This window comes from Xenia sp. Carnegie-2017, unplaced genomic scaffold, assembly GCF_021976095.1.
Source record: "Xenia sp. Carnegie-2017 unplaced genomic scaffold, XeniaSp_v1 HiC_scaffold_4, whole genome shotgun sequence".
Lineage (NCBI taxonomy): Eukaryota > Metazoa > Cnidaria > Anthozoa > Malacalcyonacea > Xeniidae > Xenia > Xenia sp. Carnegie-2017.
Window position 1 is genome coordinate 2,220,890 of NW_025813504.1, and position 13,109 is coordinate 2,233,998.

At 31.8% G+C, this 13,109-nt stretch overlaps 1 non-coding gene across 1 annotated transcript; it reads right to left on the bottom strand.

Annotated features, from left to right (window-relative positions):
* Positions 1 to 5,330: 5,330 nt before the first annotated feature.
* Trnat-agu lies at positions 5,331 to 5,402 on the bottom strand. Its single transcript has one exon. It is a non-coding gene; the product is annotated as a tRNA-Thr (tRNA).
* Between the last annotated feature and the right edge of the window lie 7,707 nt (positions 5,403 to 13,109).

A 13,109-nucleotide genomic window follows, 5' to 3' on the forward strand; every position in this document is an offset into this window, starting at 1 on the left:
ATAAAAATTTCAAAAGCATACTTTTTTTAATACGGGTCCCATTGTTCTTGGGACACCCTGTATTAAGATAACATGATAAGACTTTCTTTTCAATGGCTGTTACTTATAAAAAAGTAATATATTATACCAAGAAGCTACATCAATGCTTTTGTTGTTCAAATACTGGCATGTATAGAAATTAAAAATAAATTTGCTGTGGTTTTGATGCAGAGGTTTTCTTAACCAGATTGCTGGGTAGGTACCTTTATCTAAAATGAAACACTTAATATAAAAAAATGATGTAAAATGATAGTAAAGATTTTATGCACACGACAAGACAAAGAAATTCAAAGTCCCATGTTTATTTAATGAAATAAAAAGCTTTCTTTTGTTTGATTCAAGTTTTACTTAGGTTTTGCTATCGAGCAACTTTTGCTGTCTTCCGAAGTATCAAAACAACCAACATTATACGACAGTTTTCTGTTTTACGTTGCTAAAACGGGTTGTAATTGAAAAGTAAACACACATAACCTTTTTCAAATTTTATTTCGTTTTTGTGTTCAGTTACTGTGACAACAGTAGATTTCTAAAGAAATTAATAATGATAATTTTATAGAATACACTCGCGCGGAAGGAAAGCTGCAGGTTGAGTATGCTACTGCGTGTAATGTAACATAGGTATCACTCTTCATCATGAAAAAACACTAGTAACAGGATAACAATTTGCTAAGTCACGTTTTTTCCCACACAGGGCTTGTTCAAAATCGACGTCCTTAGTATCAACAATCTCACGATCGTACCTAGAACGTCAATTTTTGTGGTGGGGGTGGGGTGATTAGTTATAAATTCACTTTTGCCCGACAGGCTTTTTTGAATGTGCTTTGGCTTTCTAAAGAAACTAATCAGGCATGACTGAATATACGACCCCCCAAATAGCCTTCTAGCTATTGCTATGAATCTGGAGTATGATACTAAAGACTCTTACCACCAGTGGCGTATCCAGCAGGCAAGTTATGGTCCAGCTATGTAAATTTTAGATCATTAGAATTATTTATTTCTGTAGAAATCTTTTGAGTTTACTGTGAGTGAACACAGAAAAAATTAGCATAGCAGGACCAAATTTGCAAGCTGTCTACGCTACTGTTGGCCAATTAATATGTTTGTCTCACATAACACTTGCTTAATGTGTAATAGATTTTATTAACAGGGCATGTATGCATTTAGACACTGATGAGACTTTTATCCTTAATGAATAGCTAATACTTTGACCAACTCAAAAATTATTACATTTTTCTACCCGTTTTTTTTCCGCCATTCAAACAAGAAAAGATAAAAGGCATGTTCAATGCTGCTCTAAGCATCTTGAGCAGGAGTCTAGAAACTCGTAATTACTAAATACTAAATATGCTTGCTATGAAGAATGATTTCAGTAACGCATGCCTCACATTGTTGAATAAGCTCTTTGATTCCAATAACGCTGTTTTTATAGATTTTTTGTGAAAACCTAAAAATCAAAATTTTAGAGTGGTAGTCAATTGACTAATGATATCTTGCAGTTTAGTGATAGGTATTTATCTTAAACTGATAGAAGCTAGCTCCGAACCAATTGAAATCAATAAATTTTCTCGCTGAATTTTCGAATAGCTCAGATTTAGGGCTAAAATCACGCAGATGTGTTAATTTTGCAGTCGTTCGTTTATTTGTTTGTTCGCTCATTTTTTCCAGTGTTTCTTATGAAGAAATGTTTTCTATGTTCCCTTAAACATACAGTTATCGATCACAGTGTTATGTGCAATTACTCTACCAGATTGCTTATCTGGCTTATGTAGAGTCACATTTTTACTTATATGTTTGCTAAAGCGATTAGAGATTCCCTAGCTATTGAAAATTCATTTCAGTCAACTAGAGTACGTACCATAGTTGTACGAACTTTCCATGTAAGAACTGGCCTCTATAAAAATGTAAACAGATCGTACCATACAAAATTTTATCTGGATGCTTAACTATTTCTTTTAAAACATATCATTTTTATTCCATTGTTCTTCTCTAGAAGTTCATTGTAATATTTGATATTTTACTAACTAATATACACAAAAGATAATCATTTGAACTAATATCATTTTTTATAGTTTCACGCGAACATATGTTAGACATTGTCACCAAGACCAAGTAATCACCCAAAATGCTATGAAAAGACTAGCCGTTTTCGACAACCTTGAACTACACCGACAGCTGTAAAAGCGTCACGATTGCAGCGAAACTCAATGTGAGCATCACAACAAAATTTTACTGTCTTGTCAATAAAAGATTTCCAAAATTGTGACGTAATGCAACTTTATTTTAACATTAAAGATTTTGTGATTTAAAACTAAACAAGATTTGATCAGTTGCTTTTAAACATAGCTACTAAACAGTTGTATTCATTTTTATTGTTGCACGACAAATCCAGAGTGAAACCAGAACGCTAATTAGGAGGGTATGGGTAAATATTCAAATACTCAGCTCTGCCCTGATGATTTCTTTTGAAATTAATATCGAAAACCGAAGAAGTCAGCATGGAAGAGCTGAATATATGAATGTGGGAGTAGAGTGGCTAAACTTGAAGGCCCAAAAAGTTGTTTGAGATATGCACTACAAAGTGGCGGATTCAGTGTACGACAAAACCATCCAGAGAACGCTGTTGGAAAAGATCAAATCAATCAAGAAAATTATATTTGTTTTTTTGCATTAAAAATGTCAGCTAAAGCATTATTCAATACAATCAATGCGTGTTTTTTGACCAAAAGAAACCATTAGTTGAAAATAGGGAAGTTGTATACGGTAGAATATCATATTGGAATTATTCAAAATGTTATTTTTCTACAAGCCTCAAAGAAATATACTTTATTTCATTTTCGAAATCTAGTGTCAATTTAAAATCCAGACCTCCAAGCATAGTGGAGAATGTCACCGAAAGACTGTTTTTTAACATGTGAATACACATTCGTTTCTTGGCGAATAAAAACATTTTAGCATAAAAAATAAATAAGAAATTGTAATCTTGTTGTTAGCGATTGAGATGTAAAAAATTTTCTTTTTGTTCAAGACGTGGTGTCCATGGTTTTGTCCAACCCATTTTGCTTTGCACATAATGGGGCATGCAGGGATAATGAGAGTCACTGAGGTAACGTATAGAGGAAAATGTACTTGAAGAAACTTATTAAAGAAGAAAAAATCTTCCAATATAATGCAAGATCGAAATCTTCAAAATTGTTCGGTTCACTTGACCAACTAATGGAGTTCATGCTAATGAACTGCAAATGTAAAAGCAGAAAAAGATATGAATAGAGTAATAAAGGGAGCAAAGCAAACTGTTACTTAAGAAAAACTAAGAAAAGAAAAAGTGAGAAATACGAAGTATTAAAAAACCTGGAAATTAGGTACGCTGAATTAGACGCAGAGCATAATTATGAATGAACATTAATAACACGTTTTAAGAGCGTTTTTATTCAAATTAAAAGACAGGTTCAACAACATAAAGCCAACAACAGTTTGTGCTTATCATTATTCAGTAACAATAAATAAATATACGAAGAAAATAGCAAAACTTCCTAAATAGCGTCGCTGCTTAGAGTTAACATTCAGTCATTCACATGAATCAATTGATCAATAGTCTTCATATTTATTGTTTATTTCAACGACCTAAATTTTGTTCATGAAATTTACTTACATTCTTATAATTATTACAAAATGTTATTTTGGTTGCAAAATAGCTGTGCATGTAACAACAGATGTGGGAGCTACCAAAAAACATAACACATCTAACCTTTGAGAGAAAAAAAAATGAGAAAAGGAGATTTAAGTCAAAGCTTACAAAGTTTAAATGCCCAGTTCAAAAATTTGTGCGATGAATATAAAAAGAAGGAAAGAAAACTTGGAATTAATTGACATCAACACAACTTAAACATTTTAATGTATATATTAAAAACACTTTCCTCTCTCAACCATGTATATTTAATTGTTTAATGTAAATACCATAAAACTCGTCAATCTTACGTACATGTTTTTACATACTAACGAATAATACTTTATTTGTTGAGCACAGTACCTGTTAAAGACAAACATCTCGAGTAGCATTAACTAAGCATCTTTTTATTAGTATGCTAAGGACGCCTATACTCCTTGCGTTTTATGTCATAAAACACCATTTTAAAGGTCATCAACCTAATTTATATTTATTTCCACATATTTATTGTTTGATGTGCGACCATCACAATGCTAAAATGCATAGAAGTACTTGAAACAAGACTGTTTCCTCATTTTCTTTAATGTATTGTTCAAATGCTTGAGAATTTTTATTTTCTTAAGTAACATCTAATAAATAAGAAACTTTTATTATAATCCAACAAAGAAGTTTTTATATTTTATAGTTTTTGGAAAATGTATTGAGATGTAAACAAGTTCACTTCATTTTATTTTTAATGCCTTAATGATGCACGTTCGTATAGTTACTCAATGTTTGTACTTGCATCTTTACTTATTTTTACGTTTACAGATTTTTTATGATATATGTAATAACCAGTTCTAACTTCTAAATTAGTTCAAATTAAGTTTATCGACCACTACCTATTATAATGTACAAGCGACGATCTTGAGTCATGTTCAAAGTTCTAAAAGACTCTGTCTGTTGTTTAACAGAGTCGATAATTTTCTGGGAAGATGTTTATAGTTGAATTTTAAATCTTGCTCATTTGAAGCAGGTAATCACACAAAATGTCTTGAAAAAGTGTGAAATAATTTGGGACTTTAACATCTGTAAAATTCTCTCCTAATACCTTTTGATAAAGTGGCTGTTTAGTTTTTCAAGACATAATCAAAGGCGTAAATAGATTATCATTTGGTGGAACGGTGTATATTCAAACAATCGGTTGCGCTCAACTGAATTCTTTTGAAACCCAAGTCACTTTGAATAATTGAATAATTACTTTGCTAGATTTATTATCTGCTTTATATATATTTGCTGCTAGTACATATTTTTCTTACGTTTGCTATAGGATTCAAAACTTCCGAACAATCAATTAGAGTACCACTTTATATTGTGCGACATCAGAAATTTCTTTTTCGAAGCCTTCTCAATTAAATTGTTTCACAAGAATGAGATTATCCATTAAAAAACTGCAACAATTTGTAGTCCAAGTACTTTTAAAAACAGCATATGCTGAGTTTTTTTATAAAATCCTACGAGAGATTCTAGCCACTATAGAAGTTTAATGGATGGCACAATGCTTCGACTTTATTCCAAAGCCATCATCAGAGAATACATATAATATTTAAATCCTAACACGGTTTTTTCTTATGCACATCAAAACATGTGACTTGGACGAGATTTGAACTCGCACCTTCGGGATACTAGTCCGCCGCTCTACCTGTTGAGCTACCAAGCCCACAGGGATTGGAGACGAGTCAAATCTCTTAAAACTGCGTATGAACGAGAGACGTACGAACGACGTATGAACGACGTATTTCTCTCGTCCATACGCAGTTTTAACAGATTTGACTGTGGGTATGGTAGCTCAACAGGTAGAGCGGCGGACTAGTATCCCGAACGTGCGAATTCAAATCTCGTCCAATGTTTTTCATGTGCATATTAAAAAAACCTTGTTAGGAATAATATATTTTATGTATTCTCTGATGATGGCTTTCGAATAATGTATGACATATAAAAGCTGTTTATTTGACTATTAGCGTTATTTAAATATAGCGTCTTTCCAAAGTGTCCTCATGTGGTACCGCTGCGTGGATAGTATTTAATGAACCATCTGTTTTAAAGTATTTAATAATTTATTTCTTCAGCTTGTATAAATAGACCTAAACTGCAAGATAGATTCGATTATTAAAGCTTGTCGACTGAGAAAATTTTTGGTGTACTGATTATTTTTTGCTGGTGGAAAGCATGAGACCTTCTTCAAAAGCTGTAATTTTTGTCTTGCTGATTTGCGCATTTTATTCTTGCTTGGCCAAACGAAAGTGGCTATTGCTGAATGATGCTGTTATGAATGAAGCAATGGAAAGAAAAATAGATAAGATGGAGCAAGTTGGTGAAGAAGAGTCAAAAACGAAAAAGTGCACTTATTGTCCATACTCATTCGTTTATTTTTCATAAATGAAAAATAATGTAAATAGTTATACATCCTATTTGAGTGTGATCATTCATATAAGTAGAAAACTAGTAAATAGAAAAAAATAAAATAACTGTTTGGGCGTATAGTGCAGCTATATTATCTTGTCTGCAATGACTATGTCCTGTAAGTATCTGAAAAATAACGTTGTTGCTAATCTTGTCATACATGCACTTATTTGAAACTCAGAGTCGTAGTTAAAATGCTCTGAAGAAAATCTCCTTAAAACATTATATTCATGAAACTGATTATCAAACATTCAAAGTTCAAATCCAGTTATTCCGGTGGCAGCGAAAAGAATTCTTTAAGAACATTCGTCGAAATCTTTTTTTACTTGTCATCATCAGTTCTTAAACAAAACTGTGTCTTGAGGCAAAAATTGTCATTGATTGAGTTGGAATTTATTAATCTATGTGCTTTACAATCTTTTCGATACAATCCTTTACGTACTCTCCCTGTTCTTTATTCTTGAAACACCAGCTATGTTTGTTATCTCTTTTCAATCGCCTAAATGCATTTTGCTTTCTTGATCAATGCTGATAGAAATATCGAAGAAAATTTTTTAACAACTCTCATTAATTTTTTCTTATGAAGAACTACTCGGCAAAATTCCTTGTCAAATTTACATATCACTAGGTATATCTTTTTGCATTGGTTTGTTAAAGCAATTATAGATAATTACTTACATGTTTGTAACAAGCTCTCATTCAATAAAAGATTCTTTGTAAACTCATGCATGGACTTTATCAGAAAGTTCTAAATACATGCAAATTTATTCGTGCTGCTACAAAATTATGGAAATATCATGCATAAGCTAAGTGTACATGTGTTAACAAGTAATAAGTTAACAGCTCATTTTCAGAACTTCCCAAGCTATATTTAAATTAAACCCATAAGAAATACCCTCTTTGAATTTTGTATTAGTAGAAGTTAGTAATTCAAAGTTTTATTTAGAGTAGTCCTTTCACACAGGGAATTATTTTAAGTGAAAATTAAGTCCATGATGCACAGTTTTAAAATTACTTTGTAAACGTCTTTCACAGCAGAAGTCGTTCGAAACAATACCTGTATTACGTTAATAGATACTAAACGTAGCCATCTGCTTTAAAGTAATTAATAATTCGTTGCTGAACTGCAAAACTTAATGAAATCCATGGTGGTATATAAATTCAATTGAGTGGGATGTAATTCCCGATACATTGGCGAAACGTCGTTCCATTTATCCACCAGAATCAGGGAAAATACCACAACATACAAAAACTCTCATATCTACCGATTCCTTAAATCTCATTTCTGTAAAACCAACTATTCAAATTTTTGCTTCATAATCATCGACACCGCAGACACATCATTCTCTCTTAAAATCCAGGAAACACTGCACATTAACAAAACTAACTCGGGCCTGACCTCAATGTTCAAGTTTTTAGATTTAACATAACATTTAGTTTTGTAACACGCTCCCTATTAATTTATTTCATTTCCTGATTATTGTTATAATTTATCTATATTTATAAATTTATCCTTCTGTTACTGTATCATATCACTTTTATAAACTCTTTATCAATTATGTATTTATTCATTCATACTGACGATGGCATCATAAGATGTCGAAACATGTCTATTTTCAAAAAAAAATAAAATCGTCGACTATTGTAAATGCATAGTCCAAGTGTAATGTTATCCTTAAAGCTTGCCATAAAAAGCCTTGATATTATGCATTGAACTGGAAGCATGTTTACAAAACTTGCCCTTACTTCTCTTTCTCTTTTGTGTATTTTCGTTTTGATGAGCCAAATCACTTTTGATTTCGGTGAATGATGACTATATGGATTTAAGATGATCAAGACAAAAATTTCCAAAAACAAGAATAGGTCATAAAAGGTATTTAAAAGACAAATAAAAATCAAAAAATTTTTCGTTAGTCAAACTAAGTATTTAAAACTATGAAATTGTGTCATTTGACAAGTAATTTTCAAATGACACAATTTCTGTTTGTCAACTCACTAAAATAAAATACAAACAATATGGACAAACTTAGTAATTTTATGTTGAAGAAATTCTTGTGCATGTTATTGCTCTACGAGGCACGTTCACCTATAGCTAAATGGCAGAACATTAAAGTTCTTTCGATTTCTTTTATTTTCATTTCTATTTTTTACATCTAAACATTGTTTTAAATTACTGAATATTATGTATTTCTTTCTTAGTATATCAGCAGATGCTGCTTTGTAGTTGCTTATTCTCTCCAGAAAAATTTTATCAACGATTATTAACAATAAAAATTACGTTTGTATGTTTAAAAAATCTCTTATATATTACATCGTATAGCGATCTTATATAATCACTTTGTTACATAGCAAAAAATTTTTTTATTTTAAGAAAAAATGGACTAATTATAAGAAAACGTTTCTTAAGAAACATTAAGATCTTTTTTCTTAATATAAGAACAGCTTTTCCTATGTATGTTTCTTATTTTGAAGCAATTTTCTTAATTAAAGCCAAAAATTTTTTAATTTTTTTCAAAATAAGATGTGTTAGTTATAATATTTGGATTGATGCACTGAAAAATATCCATAAAGGAATGAAAAACAGACTTAAATTTTGACTTAAATGGCTTTAACACAACAGGTCCAGCTTATCAAAAAAAATATATTACTACTTAAAATTTAAAGTCAACTTATCAAATTCAGTTTTCATGTTTCTTCTACAAGCCATCTTTTGATGTTTTATCTTATATTTCCAGTATATTTCATTCCTTATTATGTCTTTCACAGCTCTGAAATGAAATAATATAAAAGAATGATGGAAAATGATAGTAAATATAAATTTCACAGGACTAGTCAAGTAAATTCAAAGCACCATGTTTATTTGATCAAGGAGAAATTCTTTCTTTTGTTTGATTTAAGTTTTACTTAGGTTTTGCTATCGAGCAACTTTTGCTGTTTATGTGCAGTATCAAAACAACCAACGCTATAAGACAGTTTTTTGTTTTACGTAGCTAAAAACGTATGTCCTGATGGTTTGTATTTGAAGAGTAAACACACATAACCTTTTTCAAATTTTATTTCGTTTTTGGGTTCAGTTACTGTGTAACAATAGATTTCTAAAGGAATTAATAATGATAATTTTTAAAGAGCGTGGATGGATAGCTGCAGGTTGATTATGCTACTACGTATGATAAGTCATAAGTGTCACTCTTCATCATGCAAAACTCTAATAATAGGATAACAATTTGCTAAGTCACGTTTTTCCCGCACAGTGCTTGTACAAAATCGACGTCCTTAATATCAACAATCTCACGGCCGTAGCTAGAACGTCAATTTTTGTGGTGGGGGTGGGGTGTTTATTCCGTTTTGCTCGACAGACTTCTTTTGAATGTGATTTGGCTTTCTAAAGAAACTAATCAGGCCCTACAGAATGTACAGCCTCCCTGAAAGCCCTCTAGCTGCGTATGATACTCAAAACTCTTACCACCAGTGGCGTAGCCAGCCCGCAAGTTAGCTTCTGCTATGTAAATTTTACATCATCATTATTTATTTTTTTAGAAGCCTATTGTTTTTACTGTGAGTAAACACAAAAAATTTGCATCGCAGGACCAAATTTGCAAGCTGTCTACGCTACTGTTAGCCAAGTAATATGTGTGTCTCACACAGCACTTGCTTAACGTGTAATTGATTTCATTAACCGGGCTTGTATGCATTTCGACATTCATGAGGCTTTTATCCTTAATCGATAGCTAATACTTTGACCAACTCAAAAACTATTACATTTTCTCCTTCCGTTCTTCTCTGCCATTCAAACAAGATAAGATAAATGGCATGTTCAAAGTTCCGTAAGCATCTTGAGAAGGAGTGTAGAAACTCTATATAAAGCTTGGCAAAGTGAATTGCCTCGTTTTTGAATTGCCTCTTTTTGTAAAAGGATACAGAATTGAGAAATCCTGTAATTTGTGTTTATTGTGAGTATAACGCTATTTAGTGGCTATCATGTATCATATGGTGATTTGAAACAGTTACTGTCTAGTTATTTCTGCTTTTGAAATTTTTACAATTGATTTCTTAATCATAAGCTTACAGTTCAGTTTTCTTTTTCAAAATACTTAGATGAAAAAATTTGTAATTACCAAATACCAAAATTGTTGAGGAGGATTTCAGTAAAGCATGCCTCAAAATGTTAAATGAGTAGATTCCATTAACGCTGTTTGATTGATTTAGTCGTGGAAAATCTAAAAATTCAAAATTTTGGAGTGGTAGTTGATTGACTAATAATATCTTATAGTTTAGTTATATTTATCTTAAGCTAATAGAAGATAGCTCGACACTAATTGACAACAATTGGATCAGTGAACTTTCTTGCTGAATTTTTGAATAGCTCAGTTTTAATTAAGGCTAAATTCACGCAGACGTGTTTGCTGATCGTTCGTTTGCTTGCTTGTTTGTTCATTTTTCTCAATGCTTCTTTTCAAGAAATGTTTTTTATGTTCCCTTAAACTTACAGTTATCGATCACAGTGTTATGTGGAATTACTCTACCAGATCGCTTATCTGGTTTATTTAGAGACAAATTTTTACTTATATGTTTGCCAAAACGATTAAAGATTCTCTAGCTATTGAAAACTCCTTTCATTTAACTAGAGTACAAATGTGTGCATGTTCAACATCAAAAACTTCAGCTTTGCAAGCTGCCACTGCCTCTATTATTATTGAAATTTGTTCATGACAAGTCTTATCAAAATAAGGACTGCGTAACGCTGTGTCATTGGCCCACATTATGCCACTTATTCTCGAGTAATTGATAATTTATTCCTTTTTTGCTATAAGTAGACTTGTATCGCAAGACAAATTCAATTATCAAAGATTACAATAAGAGATACTGTTTTAGTGGAAACAATGAAAGTATTTTCAAAAGTCGTTTTTTTCATCTTTATGATGTGTGTGTTGTCGTCATGTTGGGCAAAACCAAAGTGGCTCTTGGTGAATGATGAATTCATAGAAAAAGCAATTGCATCTAAAGACGACGAAAAAGGGGAAGTCGGAAAACATCGTGTAAACACAAAGCGAGGATGCCGTCCAGTCTGTATCTATCCAGACTGCACTTTGTGCCTGAATAAAAGCACTTAATGACAAAAAATATTTGCTAAATAGCTTATTAGTTATTATGTATTCACCGTAAACTAGAAATAAAAGAAATATTGACATGTTATACTTCTGTGTGTGTTAAAGACGTTTCTGGTTGACATTTCGTATAAAAAGCTTTTGTCTTTGATGGTAAAACAGAAAAATTTCTCCAGTGTCTCTCACTTGCATCTGCTTTATAATGTTAAGCTATTATTGTTAATCAAGAACTTGGGTCTTATAAATCAGGCAATTGGCCAAAAGCAACACCGCAAATCTACATACATGCATGCAGTTTTGATCTGTTGAGTTATGAAAAAAATTTACAATACACTGTAGATATACACTTGGGTCTATTGCTTTAAAGTCAATATTTTGAGTAATTTTTACATGTCCGAGGCAACCTGTTAAAATTGATCGTTTAAAAGGAATAAAATCGAACTCGATAATTTTTGACTCGTTTTAACCAGCTACAGATATTTATATTTTGTATTAAGTTGTAAAAAACACTGCAGTTTCCTAAGATAAATTGTCCTCTCTTAAATCGTCCATGTCATCGACATATAGAATAATATTGCCAAAGAAAATTAGCACGAACAGCTTATTTCTCCGCGGAACAAGTAAACGTTAGTTCCAGAATCAGAAGTTCCCTCAACAGGTAATCTAAGTCTTAGAAAAAAATTCTTATTTCGGTATGACTTTAAGCTGACAACTAATTCAGAATAATGAACACTACTCGTTTTAGCGTTCTAACCATGTATCATGCTAAATTTCTCAATTAGGCTTATCTTTCTCCTCCTTTATAGTGACCGACATATGTAAATTTATTTTTCGATAATATAAAACTTCAGTGAAGAGTCAGACAATACACATGACCATTACCAAACTGTTGTATGTTTTTTACTCAGAAGAAAATTAACGGAAAATATATTATTCAGAAAAAGGACAAGGATAACTGTGCACAAAAGTGTAAATCGGTAATGTGTGAGCCACAATTGCCTCTTAATACTGTTTACCAAGATACAATATCTTCCTCTGAGTATACTAGGCAACCAGATGGCCATGTGTTCTTCTGAACTGAAAAAATATTGATAGGACTATAAAGATAGCTGAAAGATCTTCCTATCTCATTTTAAAAAGGCATGCTTGTTATAGGATATGTAAAGAGTTGAAACAACCATTAATTTTACATTAAAAACCGTTTTGTTAATCTGTTTGCTAAATTTCTCTCAAATTAAAATTTTTCTTTTGTTATTTCCTTAAAGTATTATATGTAGATGTCTAAAACAAAAACATGAGGAGGGGAGAAGATCAAGATGCCAATGTAGCTACGACGGCAAAAACGTTAGCTATAACCTTATATTTTAAGGCCACTTATGATTGTGCTGGTAATGCGAGTAAAATCACAGGTAATATCTCTTCCAACGTGCCAAACTACAGCAACGTCGCTTCCACAATAGAACCGATTAGACAGTCCTGATAATGATCGTTAAACTGCTGTTGATATCTTTTCTTAATACCTCTTCTGAACGAGCACCATTGTAAAAGATTGATGATCCTTCTATGGGAGAAGAAGAATACAGTAGTCTTATTGATATAGTAAATATGAAACTACTGCATTGATAAAGGAACATTAAAATTAAAAAGGGATCAAACAATAGATACGAGGAAACCAAAAAAAATTATCGAGCACAAGATTGTCAAGAACTGCAAAGATTCCTTCCAGTTCTTGACAAGCACCATGTAGAGCTTGTAGACAGGATAAATGCTTATGACCAACTTGAGCACAGAGTAAGTTTTTTAATGACCTTAAACAGTGAAGGTTTTTAACAGAAGTGCAAAACTTTATCGAGGCATAT